Below are 12,247 nucleotides of genomic sequence, written 5' to 3' on the forward strand. Positions count from 1 at the left end.
CACGAGTAAAGTAAAGAAACAAAAAGCAAAGTAAGAATGAACAGTTCCAGTAGTAACATTTTTCTAGACTCATTTTGAAAAACCAGATCACAGCATTTTTTTACAGCTGGAATGTAATCCACACTTTTACTGTGACTTAAGTGACTATATTTCTTTTCCTAGAGGCACAACAATGCATGCCTGTCTGTCAGTGTGCATAGGGCAACATGAGGCAATGCCATTTGCAGATTGAAGAGGTGGAGTTGATGTGTTTGAGCCCCATATTTTAAAGGCCATGGAAGAGGACAAAGATTATTGTTGCTGATATCACTGCACCTAAGTCCAGGCAATAACCTAATCCATTTGCTCTCATATCCCAAAAGAATACAAAGCTGAGGAGTTTGTGCAGTGCGAGGAAGGATTTACTGACTATAATAACCATGATAAATGTCTAATATTTTAGCAGGTGGAGAAGGCTGCGGTGCTACTGCACTCCAGAGGGGGGTGGGGTTATAAATTTAATAGGACATGAATCTTGCAGTTTCTCCAGCTGCGGCTATTTGCCTCAGTAGAAGATTGTATAGCTTTGACTTTGGCTAAAAAATGGGATGAAGGGTATAACCTGAATAAAACTACAAGTCATATTCCTTTTTCTCAATCTGAAACAGCAGCTTTTATGCTGTAGGACAATTGCTTTTAGGGAAACAAAGCATGTGCAGCTAAGGTGTATATTAAGAACAAGAGGTTAAATACAAGGTCTGTGGACGGAACAGATAAAGAAAATAATGAGCCATCTGTAAAGGGTTTCAGTTATTAAAAGCACAAGAAATGGATTAAACCAGCATTGAATTTACTTCCAACCAAATTGGTTCTATTGTATCTGACTAAGAGCCCTCTTTTACGATGCTAACGAAGAGCTTGGAAAATGGAGAGTCATTTAAGGCAATAATGACCAACGAGTTGGTCCCATTCCACCTGACTGCTGGGTCAAACAGAGGAGAATGTAGCACAGTGGGCTTTTAGAAAAACCTTTAGACCTTTCTATCAACTGGCTTTTAAGCTTTAATTAAAACGTTTTATGCTTTATTTAAAAAATGCACCGACAGTCTTGGTTTGGTCGCTGGAGTCAGCTATACTTGCTGTTAAAAAAAGAAAAAGAAAAAAGGATGGGCTCCCGTTTTTTTATGACTCTTCCAGTTCTCTTCCCACCATTCAGACGGCCGCTCTGATGGGGCTGTAAGCGAAGGATGGAGCGATAAAGTAAGACATCATGCTCTCCTATCTCCTTTGGTGGCGTTTTCAGACACAACAGGAGCTAATTGACTGACCTCATGTCTAGTCACAAACACTGTCCACACACAGCCAGACCATCTAAAAAAACACACACACTCTGATTTGACCAAAACAAGCAGCAGCACCTTATAAAACAGGAGGCATGCCATAGCTAACATGCATAAGAATTCACCTGAGGAAAAACATATTGCTACTGGGTGGATGCTCCAGAGAGCTGAATTTAAACTGAAGATAAAAGTATGGAAGGGTAAAGGGAGTTTCACATGGTTTGTAAGAGACTACTGCAAAGATTTTTTTCCCTATTATCATGTCTAGGAGTGAAGGTTTTTGCATCCTCCCTTGACTTGTAAAACACAGATTTCATGTGTGAGAGACGCAACCTCCTTCTGATACAAGAACATTGAGACTCTTAAAAACCCCTCCCAGGCCATATGGGGAAGCACAAACCATCTGCAGAGCCATTTTATACAGCAATAATGTCCAGAGATATCAGAGATTACAAGACGATAAAACACAGATCAAAAATTCATTTTCAGCCAGCGATGTGGCGAGAAGTTATGTGTCATCATCTTTGCTGTATAAAATTCATACATCCAGGCGGGTTTGTGCACATGGCCGTCACACACATACACAGGCAGGCTTCAAATCTATCGCCCAGGCTATGAAAGGGGATCACAATAACTTGTTCAGTGTGTGTTTAATGGGGTGTGAGCAGAATATTGTGCTGTGGGTCCTGCCCTCGGGTTGTGTGTTTACAGACAGACAGTAGCTTGCATGGACGCTCGTAAACGGGCGAAAGTGAGGAGGCTGTGCTGAATCAGCTGTCGGATGCAAAATTCCCTTAAAGCAGGGGTGTGAGCAGCAGAATGCATGCATACACACTCTCTCGTTTCACATGTTTACTCACTCCCATACATTACACAGCCTGAGAAACACTCCCATACTAGCATCAGTGCTATTGTTGCATCCAGAATACATTTACTGATTTACACGACGACACATGTAGCTGTCGCTGACCCTATTAAATGAAATGGTGCACCCACATTTTCCGCCACTTGACTAACATGTGTTCTGCACAATCTGAGATAATTCAATGCCTCTACTTGGACAAATGAAGATACTGCGATCAGCACGACGGGAGGGAGAGATAAGTGACAGGCAGGCAAAGACAAACAGGCAGCAATAACGACACACACGTAAAAAACACTTCACACCCAGCACAGGATGAATGTCCGTCTAGATTAGAACTCTGATGTTTGAGCTGGGGCTCTTTTCTCTAATTAACACATAATATGTGCATGAATCCTAGCATTAAACTCATTAATTAGCGCGCTCACTGATCTGCCCCACAGAGTGAGAGGGAGGCAGAAACAGATATGTGCAGAGAGACAGAGAGCGAGCGAACAAGAAAGAGAAGTGAACAATGAAAGCAAAACCTCGGAGGTCTCGTTGTAATAGTGAGCAGAGTAGCGCTATGCCTCATGAAGTTGGAACTCAGCCCAAAGTCTTTTCTTCTGATTTGTGAATATTTGTATTGGATGAGGCCAGGGGTTTCCATCCCACCAGGGGAAAAAAAAAGGCATAGACCCATCACTCATCAGATGTGTTGGTTTTCAGGGACAGGAGGGGATAGAGCATTAGATCAACAAGCAATTAGTCTCCCAAGTGGGAGAATAACCCACAACTGAACTGGCTGCATGTAAAAAAACAAAAAAAATCCTCCCCTTTCAAGCGGTCTCAGCAGGATTCTCCCTGCATTGTTCTCTCCTCCTTCTCCTGCTCACTTCGTCTCTGCCCTCACATCTTTTTCGTCTGTCCCACTGGTAATGAATTGCTCTGTCTGTTCTCCCACCTTTTACTCCCCTTGTTGCTTCCCTCGCCTTGATTGACAGGGTTGAATCCTCGTTAAAGGTGGCCATCTTTCTCTCTATCTCATCCTCTTTCTGGCTCAATACAGTAGAGTTGATGGGAGGAATGGCAGCTGTAGATCACTGCTAGCTACTCGTCAAAGTCTCGTGTGATGACCTCGTGTCGGAAGCAAGACTGACTGGAAGCGATGAGATGATGATGTCTGCACTGTCAGTCATTTTCCCAGCAGGTATTCTTCCTCTTCAGGTTTCTCATAATGACAAAGACCTCAATCATAAGCAAGTTCAGACCTGTTCATGTCACAAATTCCAAGAAGAAAGCTTAGATTGTTTTGCTGCACACACTACTTTTGGCCAGGACAATTGCAACATGTGGAAAATGAGCTTAGTCTCTGTGAGCAGGCGTTAAAAATGACCAGATCATCAAACATGGAGGCACTGTTGCACCGTAGCTGATAAGGTGCATGTAGAATGTGAAGTTAGAAAATACATATTGAGCCGATGTGAAGTGTGCTGATCTTCATGTTTTATACAAAACCTGTTTGCAACATTCTGAATCTGACAAAAATCCAAAAGGCAAGTTTTTTGTTCTTCCAAAACTAAATTGGCAACTATAGCAGAGCTAGCCTAAACTTCAAGTGACTGCATTGAAATGGTGTGAAAGCATGGCTACACCCAGGCCTCCATCAAATCACTTGTATGCAAAGTGAGTGTAAAAGCATTGCTTGTTTACATACAGTAATTTACTCTCTTGCACTGCATTTAAGTCAGACTTTTGCGACGTGTTTATGCTAGAGCTGGTGTCACGATAATGATGAAATAGGATTAATTGTGCAGCCTTAATGTATATAGCCAAGCCTGAATCAGTAATTACAGCCATGAGATTTATGGTGGCAGAGAAATAAGCGAGCGTCACCAGGTGTGTGGGAGATAACACAGAAATGGAGTCGCAGGAAGTGAAGGACTTTGACCAGGTTAGGGTTGGAAATGGCTTTCCCAAACAAACCCAATCAAAGGTAAAGTACACCAAGTTCTACCCTCGCTTTCCCTTCGGTATTACTCCGAGGTATATTTCTGAGGGTTTTGGCAGCAAATCAGGAGAAATGCAGTCAAACTTTCCCTCCATCTCCATCTGATGTGAAAAGTTATTCAACTTTAGTGATAAATCCAAGATTCAAAGCAAAGTGTTCAATTTTGTCCTATGAGATATTTATCTTTTAATGTTTATTCAAAGAAATTCATCCAGCAGTATTGAAGCACATTAAAGTTAAAACTCATTTTAAGACTTTTTCTTCCTTGAAAAAATCCAAACATATTTCATCCCCAAAATGTAGGCACAGTCTTTTTGACTTAACCACTTCAAATTTACATGAAGTGATGTTTAGTTCTATTTCTTTTCAGATTCAGCTATAAAATATCAACTCCTCTTATCTTAGGCTTTGAAACATTATGAACGGGAGGGAGTGTGACCCACACAGAGGCACATATTGTGATTGAGTGTCCGGGACCTTTAAGTAAAACTCTTATCCCCCTGAATACACCCTTAACCCCGACCCACATCCATCACATGGGATGGATCACAGTCTTAACAGGCTTTGGAGTCATGCAAACACCCACTAGCTCACAGACACTCGTACAGACAGACTTGTGATCGGGTCAAGACCTCAGTTGACCCCTATTTGACTATTTTGTTGCTCAGTCACTCAGAAAAGACAGCTTGATCCCACCCAAACCCCCGGAGGCTGCATACATACCCAGTGCATGCCTGCGTAGATTCGTTCATGTGATAAAACAGAAAACATCATCGGAGTGAAATACTAGTTGAGTGGTGAAACACATTTGTTTGACAGAGGACACAAAACCCGCCAGGACGGCCAACATCTTAAAACAAAAAGGCAATCAGTGCAGCAGCCAATTGGTATTCAGTCTTGCTCATCTGTCATTGTTCATTTTGCAGCCACAATCCTTGTAATGAGCTGCTTTTTCCCAGCCCAGGTGTTCTATTTCTCCGCAAGGTCATTGAATGCAACTATACAATTATTCGAGACAGAGGCAGAGGAAACAAAGGCTTGTCAGAGTTATCAGAAAATGCCCGCAGGATATTGAAAGTCATAGTAAAATGCCTTTTAGGGTTATGATTTATTCATTTATAGAAACAGATTCAAGGAAAACTCAGCATTTCTCTCAAACTGCCAACTTGTGTCAGCTGGGGGCTCATGGGAAAAACCTTTCAGTCCAAAATCTGGGAGTAAAAATGTGTGGAACTTCTCACAACTGGGGTCATTTCTTCTCCACAAAAGGCATCTAGGGTTCATAGTGGTGACATCACTGTGGCGAGTCTGGTCAGTGCAAGTCTCCACCATCTCCCTGTCATCACCTTCTAATCTCCCAGAAAAGAGAGAATGTGAGGCGGAATACAAGAGGGCCGGATAGTTTTTTTTTTTTTTTTTTTTCTGAAGAATAAAGGGATGTTTGAAAGAGTGCAGCCCTCTGAGCATACCTCGTCTGCTTTTGTTAAGGGCAGCGGCGCTGAAGAGTTCCTCCCACAGAGCACTCCCCCTGATCATTAATCATCTGTCCATTCGGGGCCCTGTCAGAGCCGCTCTTCCCTGATAAAACGCACACCTACACCCACAATCACAGCCCCCCACGCACACACAAATTCACACAACTCTTCTAAACTTTCTGCTGCCTTGGTTTTCTTCACCCAACACCACTCATCTTGACATACCTGTCCTCTCAACTAGCCAATACAGCAACGTCTGACGCTGCAGAAGTGAACAATTGTTCAACTCCCATGAGAAGGAGATATATCCTCCAATTAGGCTACCTTTGAAACTCCACACCGCGTTATATTGCAGTGCATAGTCTGTATATCAGAGGAGAAAGTCATTACAGAGAGAGACAATGAAGCAGAAAACAGACTTATCTGCATTACCAAAAGAATCATTTTTTTTTCCCGGCATTTTGATGTCCAGCTTTCAGTAAATAATAGTACTTCAGTACCGTTTTATTCCGTGAAAGCATGTCTGGCTTCAACAGAGGGCAGTGCAGCAGAGGAATAGCTAGGTGTTGAGACAGTGTCCAGATAAAGAACAAATAAATAGTTGTTTATTTGTGTGTGATATCTCCAAAATAATCTGACGTGAAATCCAACAGTCTGACTGCGAATGCTAATGAACAGAGCAGGTGTCTGCGAGACAATGAATGAAGGAAGACACATTCTGGCAAAAATAAATAAATAGAATAAGACGTGTGCATACATTTGTATGAATGTGTGTATGTGTGAGCCTTAACAAACCAGCGCACAATTTTGCAGACAGCCCACGCCCATGGGCAGGCTGTTACCATGGTAACCTCCCAGCCAGTTTTTTTTTTTTTTTTTTTTTGGCCCACACTTTTCCCTTTCAACAGCCGGCCAATGACAGACCAGCCGACTGAGAAATCTGGCTTTTCTGAGTCGTGTGTCTGCATGTGTGTGTGTGTGTGTGTGTGTGTGTGTGTGTGTGTGTGTGTGTGTGTGTGTGTGTGTGTGTGTGTGTGTGTGTGTGTCTGTGTCTGTGTCTGTGTCTGTGTCTGTGTGTATGCATCGCAAGATATAAATCAAGGGAGCTTTATAATCTCCTTGCTCCACGCAGGCTCGTCATAACCGGGTGTTTTGTTGGCAGTTGGCTGCTCTGTATCGCGCATGGCACATTGGCTCAGGTCAATTTTATTTCCAGGAAGATGCAGCTGTGTGCCAAAGCAGGGAGCAAATCTGTCAGATAGAGGAGTGGTCAGGGAGAAAGAGGGGAGAGAGAGAGAGAGAGCGAGAAAGAGAGAGGAGGAGGAGGCATTGGTATTCCAGGAAAACTCTGCTGTGCCAATCCGTTCTCGGCTGGCAAGGTAGTAGAGAAAAAAACGCTCTCCGAAACATATCGCCGCTCAGTAGGCAGTAACATGTGCTTGCACGACAATCTACACTGTAATCAGAAGCTAGAGGGGCATTGACCAGGCTCTCTGCCCACTACCAACAGAGAGACAGAGAGAGAGAGAAAAGGGGGGGGGGGGGGGAGCTGACGAGGGGTGAAATCAGTTACAAGAAGTTATGTGAGCAAGGAGCATTTTATGGTCAGTGTTGATTACTGTTTGATTGCAAAACTGATTCAATCAGTCTAAATTCATTCGGATAGCAAAATTGAGAGCACAAAGGCCTTGCATACAACCAGTTTAGACACATTAATGTGAGGGTGTAAGGATATATATAAACTTTTATTGTGAAGTTTAATCGTTGTAAACTCTCAGGAGAAGGCTTTTTAGCTCAGAAATCAGCCTTGGTGTTTTCAGTTGTCTGAGTTGTCTTGACTTGAAGGATAATCCGCATGAGGTCATAAAATCAGCAGTTACAGGCCCCGTCAATTACCTTGCGATTCTGTCACGCAGTGAATAAAGTATATGTTCCGAGATAAATAGCTTTCTCTTTCTAACCACTTCAAGTTGTGAGAGACCATTAGCTCTCTCTGTCTCAGCACTTGTCTCTTTTAAAAAGGATCTAGCTCATTAACTTCATGGCTGGATCAATTAATCCATAGCAGTTAACCAAAGATGCCCACTCCTGCTCTTTTTGCTCTTTTGCTGTCGCTCGGCTCAACACTGTCTATTACATTTACGGCCTTCAAACCATTTTTTTTCTAATTGTTGTTCTGTCACTAGCAGGACTGAAGCTGAAGAGGAACTGTTGGGGTATAACAATATACCGTTGCAAAAAGAAAGAATTAGGGATGAAGAGAATATGGTTGTTTGTCCAGAGATGTACCTTTGCTTTCTGTATACAATGAGAATCTGGTAAAATATACCAAACGAAAGTGATCAAATCAACTCCATCAAAAGGTGTACTTGCAACAGCAAAGTCAGTCACTCGGCAACAAACATCCCCTTTACCTGTGTAGCTTTGGCTGATGCATAACACAAACATTCTGGCGCAAAATTAAGCGGAATTGTTTTAATTTCAAGTGTGTAACTACAAATGAAAGTGTGTTGGAACAAAGATTCAGGCCGCTTTGAGTATACATGTATAGAGACACAGTGATGCAGAATGTAATGAAAACAGAGATAAGTCTAGCCACATAATGTATGTCAGCGGTTAAAGAAAAAAACAACAAAGGAAAATGGTTGCAGGAGGTAAGAATTGTCTGTATGTAAATGAGAATTTTGTTTTGGCTTTTACGATCAAAGAGAACCATGAGCTTCGTTATAGGCTTTGTTGTTATGTTGACACAATTGATTTTCTTTGTCATGTTTCTTTTCAAGAAAGTCTACTAATAACCGAAACAAAAAGCAGGTAATCACTTTAATTAAATGCTGATGTGTTGCAGCTATGAAACAAGTGTATGTTGGCATTTATAAATGAAGAGAATACAGGAAATAATTATGAGTTTGATCTTTGGCATTTGTATGTAGATCACTGAAGGCCAGGCTTACAGTTAGGTTGCTTGGCATTACAGCGATGTGCTTGTATTAATAACTGGATTAAAAAAAAAGCTTTTCATGGCATAACATAATATGAGTCAGCCTCAGGTGTGGGATTAGAAGACATTGATTTTGACAGATCGGCTCCCTTAGCCAACAAGATCTGTCCTGTAAATTGATTTTCTCCTGGTTGAGTTTTATATTCCTATAAACTATAATTAAAGGAAAGGAAAGAAAACTCAATAAAGCATCTGACATATACTGGTATGCATATTGTATATCTTTAAAAAAAAAAGTCATACTTTTCCTTGTTGTCCTATTTGGAATCCAAAAGCAGTGAACTGAAAAGTTCATGCGATCCAATTGATTGTTGAGGAAAACAATCTACCTGCTGTGAGCTACAGATCTGTGGCCAAAACAGACTCTTTCACAGTGGGTCAATAGAGTTATTTTGTGAAGCTTGTGTGCTTATCTCTCAACGAGACTGCAGTGAGACTGATTCTGTTATAAAAGAGGAATTTACATCACATGCACACAAATGGTCAAATCACTTTATTACAAAAAAATCCATAAACAAGAAACCTCTTACTGCTGCTTGCTTTTTCCCAATAAATCACATAAAGCACAATGATCTATTAATTCACGACAATGTTCGCAAAGGCACAGCCTTAAAACAGCTGTAAGATCATAGAGATGAGTTTTTATGATTCATGCCACCAGCTTTAATACAATATGATTAAATCCAGTCTTCTGAAATAAGGTCTTAAATCGTTTTTATACACATCTGTGTACCACTGTAATGGTTTTTAACTACTTTAGAGGAGAAGATTAGGTCCAAAACAAAGCAATAGGAAACTAACTTCAGAACTAGAAGCTTTTTGGGGAGGAATACAATCTGTTTTTGTGTGTGTGTGTGTGTGTGTGTGTGTGTGTGTGTGTGTGTGTGTGTGTGTGTGTGTGTGTGTGTGTGTGTGTGTGTGTGTTAAAGGACATTCTGAGGCCCATTTTTATCTAGTTAAGGAAGCGCTGATCTCAATGACACATAAATCCTTACCAGCCCATTTAATACTAAAATGCTTTGAGAGTTGTTTCAGTGAGGCTGAACAGTGGCTTCAAACACCCTCATATCCTAAAATAGGCAGCCCCTGGACTCAGGGTTGAGGCCTGTTAATGAGTGAAGAGGCCTGTGAATGGGGAATGAGTAATTATGCACATTTAAAGGTAGCAGAGGAGCAGAGAATGATAACACAACTGGAGAACCAAGGTCCTCTTTTTCATCCCCCTAATTTGATTCCTAATTGAGCGTGCATAACACAATGTTTACACCAAAATAATCTGGCAAAGACAAGCTCCCGTTGGTGGAATCAAACAACCGAGCACGGTCGGCTCTTCCCTGCGATGATCTCAGATGGTGTAATCTCTAGAGGCCTTTTCATCCCGAACAACACATATTTGTGTGGTTACATTTCTTTTTTTTTTGTCCACCTATCACCCACTAGAAAGCACTGGCACCCTGTCGTGCTTATACTGACATTTTCACACGTGGTAAAGAGGGTGTCAGACTGAGTATGAGGCCAGAGGTTAGTGGTGGAGTGGATTTGGAGGAGGGTGATAGGAAAAAAAGGACACAGGCAAAGAAAATTTAAGTCTGGAGGCAAGCTCAGAGCCAATATCTAGATATAGCCTGCATCATTATTCATGGCAGGACAAAGGGGGAAAGGTGAGGTTGAGAACAGATGAGGGGATACGTGGTTGGAGGAACAGCATATGATGGAGGGGTCACCAGTAACAGCCCTGCATCCTGAAATGGCGATGACATCATCTATGCCAAAAACAACTACATCGATACAATTATGCATTCATCCTCCAGCACAAGCATACCTGCTGCTCATCGCCCCTGCTGCCATTATGCTTAATGGGAAATAATGATAAAATGCTCTGCATCAGACGAGAAGCACAAATTATGTGTGAAGCGTGGGAAGAGGAAAAGTGACCAGGATCAGGAAAATAGAGTGTGAGATAGGGAGAAGTGAGAGCAAAACAAAGTGAGAAAGCACTCAGGAGTGCATCTTGTCACTCAAATTGTTGATGGCAGAGTGCAGGATAGAAAAAAAAAGAAGAAAAAAAAAAAGCTTCCACTTTTCATGGCATACTGAGTGTCATACAAGCAATTACTTCTAAAGCTAACAATAGGCAACCAGAAGTATAAAAACGGCTGGATAATAAATGCGGTTTTGAGGAAGTCCGGCCAAATGCAGACGACTCCACCCTCGCAGGATGGGTGTGCTTTTATACACACACAAAAATGAACTTCTGTTGACATCAGGTCCAGGCATGACCAGAGAATCACAATACATGAATGACTTGGAGGGAGTTATATTTTGCTCACCGGACAAAGACAAGCGGATGTGTTCTGCTGCATATGAATGAGCAAAAGGTTAAAGAAAACGATTCTCTGGCACGCGATGCACCTTCTGCTGTGAAATCCTCCGAAGGTAAACCAGGCACACGGCACATCAATATTCATGTCATATTTACATCTGCATGACCTCCACACCACCTCATCAGAAGGCTAGATTCCCTTCCAGACAAAAAGACAAGTGCGATCACAACTCAGAACACAGAAACAGCTCCCCATCCCACCTGTCCTAAAGTGGGCAGAACTGACCTTTATCAGTCAGCCTCAGTCAATACGCCCCGAGCTATGAAAGTGGAACATGTGAGCAGTATGTGTCCATGCTGTCTATGTGTCTGTTTCTGTTTCTGTGTGTGACTAAAGAGGGTGAAGCCATGTAGGAAACTCTAATGCAGCATGAATATCTTCAAACATGGTTGTATTGATGTAGACCAGAAGCCATTCATTGACATGAATAATGAAAAAAAGGGTACAAGAAACAAAGAGCTTTTGCTCACTGAAAAAAACAACAACTGTATGACAGGTTCAATGTAGGTTACACTATTATAATAGACCTATTTTATGTGATTGTAGGATGACATGAAAAGAACTAAATCAAAACTTAACCTTACAACAAAACAATGATTCAATCCAAATTTGAAGGTCATGAACTCCTGCTTTTTGCAGTATTAAGGGTATTCATTTGACATATTGCAAGGCAAATTTCACATAAATCCAAAAAATCGTTAAAAACAAGCATCCTAAAGCTGTTAAAGTATATGCTTCTCATTTTAACTTTTAGTATTCAGAGAGGATATTGACAAGATGAGGAAGAGTTTGAACTTGTGGTAAATTGACAGATCTGTCAGTGACAGGACTCGGCCATACAGGCAGAAATGATGAATCGATAAGATAAAACTCGGAAGAAAGTCTGTGTATAATAAAAGCGAGAGTATGGGTATGTGTATGGATTAAAAGTGTGTGACACATCCTCATTAGGTCTTTGTGACATTGTGGACTTTGTGAAAGACATCAACACCTTGTCCAGGAGAGAATAAAGGGGGAAAACACATCACAGCCAGCAGGGAAAGTGGATTAGCTGTATAAATGGCAGAAAGCCATTTACCATGAGGATACGGTAAGGACTAACAAGGTACAGAAGTTTGTGTGTGTTTGTGTGCGTGTGTGTGTATGATAGGATTTGAAAGTTTTCAAGTGCTGTATGGCCCTGCTGCACCTCTCATTTCTTCTATAATTGAAACTT

General features: G+C 41.5%; 1 protein-coding gene across 2 annotated transcripts in view; it reads right to left on the reverse strand.

Annotated features, from left to right (window-relative positions):
• LOC109995558 (ephrin type-B receptor 1-B) overlaps positions 1-12,247 on the reverse strand; it is a 151,463-nt gene that overhangs the window by 63,240 nt on the left and 75,976 nt on the right. The gene's annotated exons all lie outside the window — the stretch shown is intronic.

The sequence above is a fragment of the Labrus bergylta genome, chromosome 4 (assembly GCF_963930695.1).
Source record: "Labrus bergylta chromosome 4, fLabBer1.1, whole genome shotgun sequence".
Classification (NCBI taxonomy): domain Eukaryota; kingdom Metazoa; phylum Chordata; class Actinopteri; order Labriformes; family Labridae; genus Labrus; species Labrus bergylta.